We start from the raw sequence: 15,483 nt of genomic DNA, 5'->3' as shown, positions 1-15,483 counted from the left end.
AAGATTTCTTAAACACAAAAAATGTAAACCGTAATAGAGAAAGTGGATAGATTGGGCTTCATCAAAATTAAAATATTTACTCTTCAGAAGACATTTTAAGGAAAAAAGAAGCTACAGATTGAGAGAAAATGTTTGCAATATATATATTTAACAAAGTGCTTTTGCATAATAGCTAGCTAGCTAGAGATAAACTTTAGAAATGCAGTTAAGAGCAAACAACCTTAAAGAACTGAAAAAAAAAAAAGAGATACTTCACAAGAGAAAATATACAAATAACAACAAAAAATGCATAATAAGCTCAATACCTATAGTCATCAAGAAGATACTAATGGAAACCACCTGATGACGATAGTTAATAATATTGTACTGAATCCTGGAAACTTTTGAAGAGAGTAGATTTCAGGTGTCCTTATCACAAAGGAAAGAAATGGTACCTATGTGACATGATATGTTAACTTGCTTGAGTATAGTAATCATTTCACTATTTATGTGTATTTTAAATCATCATGTACACTTTTAATATATATAATTTTATTTTAAAAACAGAAAACTAAGCAAGTAAAACTCAAGATACTATGTAACTATAATGATATGGAACAACTATAAATATTATATATTGTTGGTGACAAGTTGTCATTATTTTACCACAAAAATACAGGTTCTTTGTTGGCCAGAGTGAGGAAACCAGCACTATTTATCTAGAGTCAATTTCTGGGAGAGCAAAAGATATTAAATTTCTTTTTTTTTTTTTTAAAGATTTTATTTATTTATTTGACAGAGAGAAATCACAAGTAGACTGAGAGGCAGGCAGAGAGAGAGAGAGGGAAGCAGACTCCCTGCTGAGCAGAGAGCCCGATGCGGGACTCGATCCCAGGACCCTGAGATCATGACCTGAGCTGAAGGCAGTGGCTTAACCCACTGAGCCACCCAGGCGCCCCAAGATATTAAATTTCTAAACTTACGCCCTAATTACTACATTTTTTTTTTTTTTGCACTACTTTCAGATTGAAGTTCAAAGAAGTTACATGTAGAAATTGGGTAGAAAATAATATGTGGTGCCCAACACTGTAAATTTACAAATGGAGAGGCAATTCTCTTTTGTATTATCTTCTACAGGCATTTTGTTTTTATGCTTCCTGGTAGAGCTACAGAAATTGTGCACTCCTAACTTTTAAGTTATTTTTTAAAAATTTCTTCTTTTCATTGTTTCTAAAAAGGAAGATGACCAAGTGAGGGAACCAGGAATTTCTTCCTTAGGTCAGTAAATTCATGTTCAAGAAAAGATTCAAAAGACCAGAATGCTACACACCACTTACTTTTCCCGCTTAATATATGAAAGGATTATTCTTTAAAAGCCAAAAGAAAATGGTAAAAAGAAACCACCACCAACAACAACAAAAAAAAAAAAACAAGAAGAATCTGAAAAGTTTGTTGATTGGCAAAATGCCAGCCTGGATAGAAATCATTCAAGGACAAGAAAACATTGTAAAAGTAGTTAGAGCCTTATGAAAAGATCCTGTCATATTAAAAAAAAAAAAAAAAAGAAAAGAAAAGAAAAGAAAGAAAAGGAGAATGAAAGTTGGAGGATGGGGAGCAAAGCACTGCTTTGAAAACCATTTATATAGAAAGCTGACATTTTAAAAAATCTCTGCCTTCTAGTCTAAATAAATACTGAAAAAGTAGCAGGCTTGCAACAAGAGATACCAAGACAGAGGGAAATAGAGAGCTGAGTGGTATGCTGAGTTAGAAGAAATGAAAATATATTATGAGAAAAATAACAGTTGCAGAAACATTGAAGAAGGAAATCAGCATAACAGGAAGAAGGCAAAAAAAAAAAAAGATGAATGATCTAATATGATAGCAAATAAAAGCAGATAGAAATAATTATCCCATGGGTCACTGTTTTCTTTAAAAAGAAACTAATTCCAAAAACACAGAAGGAAAAACCAAAGGCAGACTAGGAGAAACATTCTGAGGTGAAGATTTGAATCTGTAGCTTAAAGGGGAGCCCATGAAAAATTAAAAAAAAAAAAAAAATTAAAGAAAAGAAACCGATCATAATGAAACTTGGCAAAGTACTTGGATTTCAGAGATGAGCACAATACCAGCCATAAAATCAATCAATCAATCAATTGGTCACATAAACATAAGGTAGGACAAGTCACAACAAATAAGAGTCTACCTACAGAAAGACTATCTATCTTGGATTTCTCTATAGCACTAAACTTCAGAAGAAAATTGTCAGAATTTTGACAGAAAGTTTTGTGACTGTATCTATGTCCTCTTTTACATATCTCCATAAGACCTGAGTTACAGTGAGCAATCAGTAAATATTTGTTAACTGAATTAAGAAGCAATAGATGCAAATGCAAGTAGAGCATTTTTGCTCTATTTTTTAATTAATTAATTAATCACTATTTTGGAGAACCAAATAATGTACTGGTAATAAACTCAATGAATTTTAATCAAAGAGTATGAGTTCAACTCATTAAAGATAATTAGTGTACCTGTTCATCAACTCCGCTGTTCATCCTTATTACTATTCTTAGCCTTTAGTAATCCAAGGAAACATAATATGGTTTTCAATGCCTTCATGTTATTGCAATGAACAAAGATGGTTTCATGTAAATATACTATAGCTTCATTAACTTGTTCACCCAAAATCTAGGAAGCTTTTTTTTCCTAATCTATCAGTAAGTATTATGAGGATTATATCAAAAGCATATCCTCAGTCTTTCCTGTTTTTATCAACTCCATTGCCACCAGCCAATTCAACACCATCAAGTCTCACAAGGGATGTGACATATTGTGATTTCTTGCTTCCACTCTCCACCTTCTCTACTCTACCACTATGTAACTCCAGTTCTGCAACAACTCAATCTACAGGGCTGTGTATGAATAGTCCCTGTTCAGCCCTCTGCTGAACTCTCACCGCTATCACGCCAAACTTGTCTTACCCCAAGACACTGATACTTGCTCATCCCTTGGTCTGAGACACTTTAATCTGTACTAAAATGCCATTTCCATGACCACCCTTTATAAAAAAATGTTTTTGTTTTATAAAATAAAAATTGTTTGTTTGTCATAAAACATTTTTATCCTTTTATCTTATTTTATTTTTCATAGTACTTAAACTATTTTCTGAGATTATCTTGTTTACCTACTTTTTTTCCCCAACAGATGAGCTCCTTGAGAGCACAGACCTTGTCTGTCTTGTTTGTTTCTATATGCCAAGAACACAGAATAATTCCATATATGTAGCTGGGCATTCCATTTATCTAGAGTGAGTGAATTAATGATTAAATGAATGAATGAATGCCTGAGCAAAGGAGACTATTTAATTAGTCGCTACACTCAACCTCACAACTAACTACTTGGAAGTTTTGAAATTAATTACCATTTAAAACTGAACAAACTAGCTGTTTTTATTTATCTCCTTTTCCTTAATTTAGAGTGTTTGGAGGAAAGTCCATTTAATAGAGATGTTTTGGAAGAGGGGTTCTGCCAGAAGGATCTGAGGGAGTAACCTGGATACTAGAAGAGAAAAAAATAAGTTCAAGATGACACAATAGCACACTCTGTAAATACCCGCAGATATATGCGTTATGAAATAGGTGTGTGCTAGAGGCATTTCTGATCCTGAAAGTCCACTCTTTTCAACAAGTTTACTTCCATGTTGTCTAAGTGTCCAGAGAATGTTTGGAGAGACAGAAGGAGAGAAAGAAGGAAGAGAAGAAGGAGGAAGAGCGGAAGGAAGGAAGGAAGGCAGGCAGGCAAACCAGTTTTATTTCAACAGCTGGACCAAATTAAGAAAACCAAATGAAATACTTTGGGTTGGGTTCTGAACCCAGAAAAACGCAGTTGTGGTAAAACACCACATTATTTTCAGCAAGCAAAATGTAAGAAAATCACATCTGTAGTACCAGTACTACGTTTGCCATTCTTTCAATGTTGATGTGATAAATAGCTTTGGGGACAGTCCTCAGGACCTATAAAATATTTTTACTGGTGAAATGGAAAATAGAGTTAGTGAAGTTTAAAACAACCACCTAAAATGCACCTCTCTGCAAACTGAATCAGAATTTATTTGAGGTTTGCCCCTGTTTACATTGGGCAAAATGTCTGAAAAGCCTTCTCTGGTCATCAGAATGTATATCTATCTACCTATCTATTTATTTATTTTTTGAATGTATATATATTTAAAATCAACATTTTTTAAAAGGTTTTGTTTATTTATTTGACAGACAGAGATCACAAGTAGGCAGAGAGGCAGGCAGATAGAGAGGAGGAAGCAGGCTCCCCGCCGAGCGGAGAGCCCGATGTGGGGTTCAATCCCAGGACCCTGAGATCATGACCTGAACTGAAGGCAGAGGCTTAACCCATTGAGCCACCCAGGCACCCCAAAAATCAACATTTTTATTTTTGAGGTGAGGTTATGATTTCTGAGTATCCAGAGTTTTTTTTTTTCAAAATAAATATAAGCATAAAAATAAGGAGAGATGTGCTTGATGAAATATATCATAATATTTATCACATTGTTGGAAAACATGATGAAATTTCTAGCATATGTCATTTGAATTTTTTATTTTTTTATTTTACCTTTTCTCAAGTTTAAATCAGAAAGTTTAAGATTATTCTATAAAATTACCATAATGGTCAATATGTAAAAATTAAATTGAAAGTTTTCAATGTTTTATCTAAAGTGTACACAAAAATTTAACAGGCAATCCTCCACTTTATTTCTTGCTGGGAAAAGAATACAAAAATAAAATGGAGAATTAAATTTACAGTTATAAAAAGAGTCTATAAAACAATGAATCCTGTGTCTACATTTAGGAATTACTCATCCTTAGGAATTAGAAATTGCCATTAGTGAAACAATTATCTTAATGCTAAGTTGTACAAAATTGTGGTACTAAAGCTAAAAGGAATCTTAGGTCAAGGAGATCATTGTTTTGATGATTTCAGTTTCATTTGCTTTATTGTTAGTATGCTGAAGCAAGTGCATACCTTTCCATCATTACAAATAGAAATGATAAACTTCTGTAGGGCACTTTTGCTGATTTATTTAAATAGAAATATTTCCACTTCTTGGGGTGTCTGGGTGGCTCAGTGGGTTAAAGCCTCTGCCTTTGGCTCAGGTCATGATCTCAGGGTCCTGGGATGGAGCCCTGCATCGGGCTCTCTGCTCAGCAGGGAGCTTGCTTCCCCCTCTTTCTCTGCCTGCCTCCCTGCCTGCTTGTGATCTCTCTCTCTCTGTCAAATAAATAAATAAAAATCTTAAAAAAAAAAAAGAAATATTTTCACTTCTTTACATAGTCTGGGTATATTTCAATAATGTTTCATAATATTTCATTATGTGATTTTACCAGATGGTCACTTATGCATGCTTTTACTTCTCTAACCTCGAATTTCTTCCAACTTTCTATTGTTATATAGTGTTGAAAAACATTGTCTTGATCATAAATCACTTCATGTCTTGATATCTAGATATAGGGATTATTAGATCAATAGCTATAAACATTTCAGTACATTTTGCCAATTAACAAATTAGTTTTTAAAATTAGTATCATTTCATAGGTTCAAAGTGATAACTAATTTTCTCTTTCTCTATTGTTGTTATTTAACTAGTTACTCTTTACTAACTTTGTTAGGATTATAAAGACTATAAAGCTCAAAGAAGTTAAATGACTCCTAGGGGCAATACACACACACACACACACACACACACACACACACACACACACACCCAAAAGCCCAGGCAAATAGTGGAAGAACTAACACATCCCCTGTTCTCAAGTCCTATTATTCTTTCTACGATTTACATGCAGTACATGTTAAATTGACAATGAGAGACTCTTTAATTTGAGAGGTTCAGAGTATTAATATTTTTAAAACACAAATTGTTGAAGCACAAGTTTGTTTGTTTTTAGTACTTCATGTATTTATTCGACAGAGAAAGAGCACAAACAGGGGGAGCAGCAAAAGGAAAGGGAGAAGCAGGCTCTCCACTGAACAAGGAGTCCGATGATGGGGGGGAGTGGGAGGGGCTCAATCCCAGGACCTTGGTACCATGACCTGAGTGGAAGACAGCTGTTTAACCAACAGACCCACCCAGGTGCCCCAGAGAAATAGAAATTTTAAGGGATTTCTGCAGTGCAGAAGAACCATACACAACCAGTTTCACTCTATCACCTGGAAGTACAGGCAAATCCTGCTCCTTCCAGCCATCTGGTAAACCTCACATAATCCTAGGACTAGCTACATTATGGTTTAACTCTTAAAAGATATTCAACAGACTCCTAATAGAATTCAGAATCCTTTGATATATATTATAATATTTTTACTACACATAGATTACCCATGATCTTCATGTATGTATCCATTCACTCAACAATTATTTGAAAGCCGACTGAGCAGAATATTGCCATAGAGGCTGGAGACACTGTAGTAAAAATAACAACATAAAAAGCAAGTATGATCTCATTCTGTGGAGTGACGTGCACGTATACACACACACACATACACACACAGTAATTAGAAAGATAAACAAAAGGCAGCTTGTGGTAGGTGCTCTAAAGGAATGAAAAAATAACCGGGGCCTGGCAGACGGCTTTCTGGGAGCAAGGCCCAAGGGCTCTTGGGTACCAGGTGTGGGAAAGACTGAGTTGAGTTGGGTGTGGTGGAGAGGGTTTGTGAGAGAACTGTACCCAAAGGAATAAGGAAAACATGAGAGTCAATATTACCTATTTTAGGGATGGTAGAGGGGAGAAGTCATGAAATTTGGAGGCAGGCATCTTGCTCCCGAGGGGCCCGATTTTTTTTAAAGCATTAACATGGGTTTAATAAACTCTATTTTACTGGGTTTTGATAGAGTTCAGTTCAAATAAGACACACAAAAGAGCTTTCTATATTGTGAATCACTAAAATGTTAATTAATGAACATCATTGTATTTGCCAAGAATGGTAAACTGGTGTGTTATTTTTTTCTGGCTATCATTACCATAAAGAAAACCACAGTAGGGTACCACCTCTTACCTGTCAGAATGGCTAGTGTTGAAATGATAAGAACTAGCTATTGCTGGTGAGGATGTGGAGAAAAGGGCACCCTTGTGCACTGTTGCTGGGGACACAACATGGTATATTAAGACTTAATATTTTAAAAAGATCCAATTAAAAAATGGGAAGGAGACCTAAATAGACATTTCTCCAAAAATAGGCATTGTGACAACATGAATAAAATTCAAATGCTAAGTGAAATATGTCAGAGAAAGACAAATACCATATGATTTCACTTATATGTGGAATTTTAAAAACAAAACAAATGAAAAAGAAAACAAAGAAAACATGGAAGAGATTCAGATACAGAAAACAATCTGGTGATTGCTGGCATGGGGAAATGGCTGGAATAGGAGAAGAGGACTAAAAGGAACGAACTTTTAGTCATAAAATAAATAAGACGTGGGATTCAGTGTAGAGAGACCTGACTGGACCTAATGGTTTAGACCAGTCTTCATCATATAATGATCTCTTGGATTTCTTTCACCACTTCGGTCAGGACGCTTTGTGTATTGGTGGTGGTGGGGGACGGGGGGACAAGAGAATCTCATTAGTGTTTAAATTCCTACTCATTTCCCAGTGTTACTTTTTCTTTTCCACATTTGAAACATTTTTAGGAAGATAGTAATATTTGGAATTTAGGAAGGGAGACATTGGGTTCGAATTAAACCACATGTTAACTATGTTCAAGGAATGCTTACTTTGCCTCTTTTTTTCTTGTTCTAAGAAATGTCACCCAAACATATACCATAACAATATTCTATAGGCCTGAATAAATTTAAGCAAGAATCATATATAAAGGTTAATCAAATAAAAGTCATGAATCCAGAAGTAATGGTACATCCCATTCTTTGCTTATTTCCTTGTTCTTTTTGGTCTCCATCTGTGTGGACAGCATATGTACTAAATGCATAAATATATGCATTCAATATAATTCATAGAACAATGGCAAGCAGTTGTGATTGGAGAAACAGTAAAAAGAAATATATTTGGAAAGTTAGGCAGGAAGGGGAGGTGAGGAAGGGAGTGAGCATTAATAAGGATCCTGATAAAGTTCATGGACAAAATGGTATTAGTAATTTGGGGGGAAAAAGAAATCTGGGGAAGGGTTCCCTGGTTGGTATCCACAATCAAACACGACTGCACAACTGTTTTTCTATTTAGATACTCTTCTTCTACTTTTTCTCCAAAGTGGCAAATGAGATCATGATTCATTTAGGGATTCCACTCTGAGTCAAAATCATGATGATCACAGAAACAAATGCAGACTCACGAGCACTCCCTCTTTCCGTCCCTTTTCTGGTTGCCCAGTCTAGTGTGCAGCATCACTTCTGGGAAGAAAACCCGCATACCCACAAGCAAATTTCTCAGTGTACTTTTTAGTTATTCCAAAGTCTATTCCCAGAAAGGACATTAACCAGACCCAGAATAAATTCATTATATAATTTTATTTTCCCTGGCTTCCAAAGGAAAATTAAATTCACAGTTTGGCAACATCACCACTGAATTATTCTACTAAAGCTCACATCTCAACTCACCTTCCTGACTGGATTAAAAAAAAAAAAAAAGACTTAAAAATAAAAAGGTCTAGTTCTTTAAGGTTAGAGTATAAATTAGGAGATACTATATGGTACGGTTCTAATCTGTTTTTGGAAAAATTATCAAATATTTTAGACGCCCTAGATCTAAAGAGCAGAGTTTCTTCCAATTAAACATCTTTGGGGATTTTATTGAAGTGAACCTAGAATTCCACATAATGTTTGGGAAACTATCATAGGCAGACTAACAACTTCTCAAAGATACCTGCATTCTAATAGCCAGAAGTTATAAATATGTTCCTTCATGTGACAATGAGGAGTTAAAGTAGCTGATGGAATTAAGGACAATACTCAGCTGACTTTAAAACAGGGAGATTATCCTGGCTTATCTTGATGGACCTAATATAATCACAGGGTCCTGAGAGTGAAAGAAACAGGCAAAAGAGTCAGTGTCAGAGTGATGTGATTTTAAAAAGACCCAACTGGCCCTTGCTGGCTTTGAAGATGTGGGTTTAAGAGACAAGGGTGGGTGTTCTAGAACCTGAAAAAGGCCCAGAAATGAATTGTTCCTGAGAGACTCCTGAAGGAACACAGCCCTACTAATACCCTGACTTAACCCAGTGAAACTCCTTTTGGAATTCTGAACTCTAGAACAGATAGATAATAAACTGGTGCTTTTTAAGTCACTAAATTTGTGGCAATATTTTTATACCAGCAATAAGAAACTAATGGAATTCATCCACATCCCTTCTCGCTCCCCCACACTACATTCCAGTCACTCTGGTTTTGATTCTGTTACTGCAGAGTCAACCATCCAAGCTGGGATTTGTTTGAGAGTCCTAGCCAAACCCCAGGGAGTTTCTTAAAGTCAGTCAGAAACGGTATGAGATGAATCATCATGGAGGATTGATGAGTACTTGACTGACTTCAGACATAAAAGGCCACAGACTCAGGAGCCATGACGTCCAGGTGCAAAGGTTAATCAATGAAGACGCCAAGAAGAGCAAAACAAACATAATACAGATCCCAGCAGCCAATCCTTTGTTACCTCAGTCCCCTGACCCCTAGGAGATGTATTAAACCTTCTCACGCTGAGACTCCATCTTGTTGAAGATAATGGTGAGCAAGTTAAACTCTGGAATGCCAAAGGGACAATCTAAATCAGAAGAGACCATTTAAAGAGATAGAAATTAATAAAATGTCAATTAGTACTTTGTACAACTAAATAAAGTGCATTAATTTTTAACAAACATAAAATCAATCAATGCTCTGAGACTAGGTAGCTTCCATGTTTACCTGAGTTCGCATCTGACCAATAGGAATATTCCTGAAGACTCTGAATTTTTAAATATCTTCATTCCTCCAATTTCAATTATTTGTAGATGGAATACAAAGGCACGAGGCAGCAGCTTATGCTGAACTCATCTCTGCTTCCCCTGTGGGGTTCTTCTGTTTAACCCTGAATTTTCTCCATTGGAGTCACTCATATTTCTGTTTAAAAAAAAAAAAGAAAGAAAGAAAGAAAAGAAAAAGAAAAAGAAAAAGCAGAGACATTATCTCCATACAATTGAAAAAGCATATAAGTTATAAAGGGATGCTTAAGTGCAGAAGACCATAAGAAATCAGGCATTTGGCAACCCAAGTGTTTGTCAATAGGTGAGTGGATAAAAATGTGGTATATACACAATGAAATATTACCCAGCCATAAGGAAGAACAAGATCTTGCCATTTGCAACAACACGGATGGACCTATAGGGTATTTTGCCAAGTAAAATAAGTAAGACAGAGAAAGACATATATCATCTAATCTCACTTAATATGTGGAATACTAAAAAAACAAACAAATGAACAATCCAAAAACAAAAAACACAGACTCTTAAATGCAGAGAATGAACTGGTGATTGCCAGAAGGGAGGTTGGTAGAAGGAAGGTGAAGTAGATTAAGGGGATTAAGAGGTACAATCTTCCAGTTAAAAAATAAATAAGTCATGGAGATGAAACTTAAAGCATAGGGAATATAGTCAATAATATTGTAATAACTTTGTATGGTGACAATGATGATTGCCCTTTCTGTAGTGAGGACTGAGTAATGTATAGAATTGTCAAATTACTATGTCATACACCTGAAACTAATGTAACATTGTATGTCAACTATATTATGCAGTAATACAGATTACTTTAATAATAAAAAAAAGAATTAAGGCATTGGAATCTGAGGTCCTTAGGAGAAGATAATTTTAATAGTAGGTGGTTCTTCATGTCTGATATTAGCTTAAGGCCTCCCAATCTAGGATGATGAGATCTGCTACTACCCAGAGAAGTAAAAATAGAGGAATGAATAGAATACAGACTTAGGCAATAGAATCTTCTACTGAATAGAGAAACAAAAGCAGAAGAAAGAATAGAATAGAATTTACCTATTTCCATTTGGTTATCCAAATCACTTTCGGTGCTTGTTTAAAAAAAATGTAGCTTTCTCAGTTACACACACTCATTCAGAATCTCCAAGGGAAATTTCTCAGGAATTTATATTTTTTAAGGTTCCTTGAATGATTTCAATCAACAACCAACTTTAATTATCTTTGATTTATTTAAAAATTTGAGTTAGGGCCAACACTAACTAAAGGGACCAAAAACATGGCTTTAAAAAAATAGAGAAATATTTAAACCAACAAATCACTGCCAAGATTACCATAATGCACCTTGACCTATTTTCTTTTTGGAAACTTTAGAAGGACTTTTACTGACATCATGGTAATTTCATTGCTGTGCAAAGGAAGAAACTGGGTATGGAATGGAATATAATAGGTTTGGGTGAGTATCCAAAAACATATATATACTATGAGGGGAAGCTTAGAAGCACATTGGAATTTTCAATATTGAAATAATTACCATAAAAAATTGTTGTGGTTTATGAATAAGTCAACTTCAACTTGTATTTTAAAACCCCAGATCTATTTTCTGAAATTTCCTTCTGAAGCTTAGGGGAAACCATATAACTCTGAAAAATGTGTCATCAAAAAGTATATTAACCACTTAATCTTATAAGTCAAACATTTCCTTGCAAATGTAATGGAAGAGGAATATTTGTAATGAAAGGTACATATTATATTTCAGGACTAAGATTCTCAAAATAAAAGTAATGAGTACTCCTACCATTTGATGTTAAAAATCAGTTTGTTTTTTGTGGAACCTATTTTATAATGAGTCACTGTTGTGTCATTTTCAAAACATGCCACATGACATTGGTACTAAAAAATACACTTTAGGATTAGTTGAGTCTTCAAAGTTTTGTGGTTTTATGAGGATATGCCTACTGGACTCCTAGGAAGTGTGGATTTCTAAATAGGTTAAGCCCAAAGTATTTTTAATCTTATACGTTATTTATCCATAGTTAAACCTTCAGTTAATTTAGCTCTTTGGAAGATGATATGTTCTGAATTAACATAGAGTTAGTGAGAAGAAAACAGGGATTTATTTTTTACTTTGTGTATATTTACAGATATTCAATTCATGAATTCAGCCACTGGGAGCCAGTTGATTTCCAAAAGTATAGTTTCTTCTTTTCCTTTAACCTTTTAAAAGCTTTCCCTATGCCTGGACTTGTTTTCTTCCATTGGCGAAACTCCATTCATTCTTCACTATGAAGCTTCATCTTGATTTTCCCTTCATGATATATAAACTTCTTCAACAAATCACAGGTTGTTCTGATGCTGCTGCTCTGTAAAATGGTAGTTCTTGTTTTCCTCCTGTGAGATTGCCACATGGCAACATAACTACATGTTTATTTGCATCTCTTCTACCTAAACTTTGTTGCTTTTTGAAGCACCCAGTAGGCGTGGGTCTTTAGGGCCATATGGTGCCTAAGTCTTAATCAAACTTTATGTGTAGACTGATGAATGAATGATTTTCCTTTAAGGGGCAAATCAAAATTTTAAAAACAATGAAACAAGATGGGACTGGGAGGGAGACAAACCTTAAGTGACTCTTAATCTCACAAAACAAACTGAGGGTAGCTGGGGGGTGGGGGGTTGGGAGAAGGGGGTGGGGTTATGGACGTTGGGAAGGGTATGTGCTTTGGTGAGTGCTGTGAAGTGTGTAAACCTGTGATTCACAGACCTGTACCCCTGGGGATAAAAATATATGTTTATAAAAAATAAAAAATTAAAAAAAAACTATCTTTATTAGCAAAGTAATATCTTAACACAGCTGGAATTTTTCTTTGTGTATCAAAGAAAAAAAACTATCTTATATCTTCTTTATAGTTTTGATTTTAATTTGAATAATATGTTGGGAAGTAGTTCCATAAGATTTTCTTTTTTCAGTGCTTTTAATCTTTGAAGTTCTTAATTAGGTCCCAGCTACAGAAATTAGAAGGGACTATTTCATGCAGTTAACTCAACCCCTGATTGTACTGCAATTGCATGTACCAAATTCTATCCTTTTCCATCATGACCTCTCTCGTTCAAGCCACCATCTTTGCTTCTTTCCTAGACCAAAACTGTTGTATCTCACTTGGCCTTGCTGCTTCCTCTTATGATTCTGTTCTATGATGCTACATCACCAGCATCCCAAACGACTTGAATGAAAATCCACAGTGCCTAGTATGGAGTATGATGATGTATGTGAACTGGCCATCATTACGTGTCCAGTCAAAAGTGGCATGCCACTTAGGCATCAAGCTCTTAACATCAGCCCTCGTTCAAAAATTCTAAAATCTCTTGGCTGAGCACTCTTTCCTCCCCTTCTTTACCTTTTCCTACCCAGTTTAAATATAATTTAATTCAAGAGGATGTTTTCTCTGTCTTCCCGTGCTATATTCTCTTTTGCTGCATCCTATCATTTCATTTTGTAACACTTACAAGAAGTTGTAGTTATTATTTGTTTTTACATGTTGCTCAACATAAATATTAGTATAAATACAAAGCATTTATGAATATTAATTCTAGTTTCATATTTTTAGTTTATGAAGATAAATTGCATCATCCTTATGATGTTCTAAGCACTTGTATGTATTGACTCATTTGATCTTCTTTGATCTTCTTAATATCCTAATAATGAAGTAATTAATCCTATTTTACAAATGTAGGAAAATGAGATTTAAAGAGTTGATGTACACAAAGTTAGTTCCAGAGCAGACAATTAAAGGAGATAGAAGCGTAGATTTCTGTCTCAGGGAATTTACTGCTCTTATTCAATGCACTATCTTCATGTCCCTTGTTTTCATACATCCTGAAAACAGTAGTCCCCTGTAACAGTACTAATAACTAACATTTATCGAGTGCTTAGTCTATGTGAGCAACTGTTCTGAAAGTTTTACATGCAGTAAATTATTTAAGCTCATGAATAAGCTTTGTGAGATAAGCACCGTGACCATCCTCATTTTAAAGATGAACAAACAGGCAAAGTGGATTGCCCAAGATCTCACAGCAAATATGTTACATAACATTCTTTACCACTAGAATATATCCAGTAAAAACAGACACGTGCACACAGTTTCCTGGGGGTAGAAGAGGACATGATGCCTGATGTCATCATTTTCTATTTTTGTTATAATACCATGTTGATGTACTTTTGAAATTATTCTTATACTTCCTATTTTATTCCACTTAAATCCAATTAAATGTGTAATCATAATATACATAATACTAGACATACAGAAAATCATAACATCTGTCAGACATGCTTCACATGCAGTGGTTTGCATAAGAACTTTGGAAGACATGTCAGAGACAATTCTAGGGTTGGACATTGAATTTGAAAAAAACATATAATGTCATGGGCATATTTCTTGTGATTTACTTGCTTCTCTGCAAAATACGGGGAAGTTTAATTCTTTCTTGCTTATCCTGTAAACAAAATTGAAATCCTCATCAGCACTGTGCAACATAAAATTTTATCTTCTAGCCTTGATTTCACTGACTGAACAAGGTAATCTGGAGAAAACTGCCCTTGAAGAAAAGATTTTTTAAAAATTATGCAAAATTTTCTAATAGAGAGGGATCATATTCTACCATGATTCTGTCATGGCATAGGGTTTTCAAAAGTTAATTAACTTACCCTACAGAGTCAGTTAAAAGTTAGATGTTTGTACACAGAATAAATCACTTAGATAAATGCTAAACATGTATCCTTCCATATCAAAACATAATACTCTAAAGATGTCAACTTCATCTCTGCTGATATCATTCAAATCCAATAGTATTGACTTTAACATAATAAAAATATATGAAAATATATCCAAAAAATAGGTTGAGGATGACAAGAAATATTCTGGAAAAATATTTCATTCATTCAAAAAATATGTATGGAGGACCTGTGTCCTAAGGGACAGATAAAGTCTTACTCTTATGGAAGTGACAGCCTAGAAGGTCAAAGTTATAAGACACACTGCTAAAAAAACAAACAAACAAACAAACAAACCCACTAAAATAATTCCAGAAACTCTAAATAGCAAGAAACTATAATGTCCTAACTTCCATTCCATTTTGGTGGTTCGAAGCCTGTCTGAAGAGGCAGAGACCTAAGTGACTACAAACCAACAATTAAGAGGTCTAGTGAAACAGTGCTCAGAGTGTTGACTTTTCAAAGAGTCCATAATGTAAACATTTTGAAAAAAATATTTTTATAATAATATTAAAATCAGATTTACATTTTTCACTTTCTCTCAGAAGTGAGTTTTTCAGAAGCTACATGGTATGTGATGATGTCATTCTGGTGGCTAATAGACTTTCTGCTTGTGTATTTTGTATTTTCTAGAATTTTCTATGGTAGTAGGTTTGAACTATAAATGCATTTTCAGAAATTAATTTAGTTTGTTCTCAAAAACAATATTATGTCCCTGCTATTTTTGTATATAGCTGTTATTACAATAAGCTGTAGCTTA

This window comes from Mustela lutreola, chromosome 8 (genome assembly GCF_030435805.1).
Source record: "Mustela lutreola isolate mMusLut2 chromosome 8, mMusLut2.pri, whole genome shotgun sequence".
Taxonomy (NCBI): domain Eukaryota; kingdom Metazoa; phylum Chordata; class Mammalia; order Carnivora; family Mustelidae; genus Mustela; species Mustela lutreola.
The sequence above is the reverse complement of the archived record's forward strand: the minus strand, read 5'-3'. Positions refer to the sequence as shown.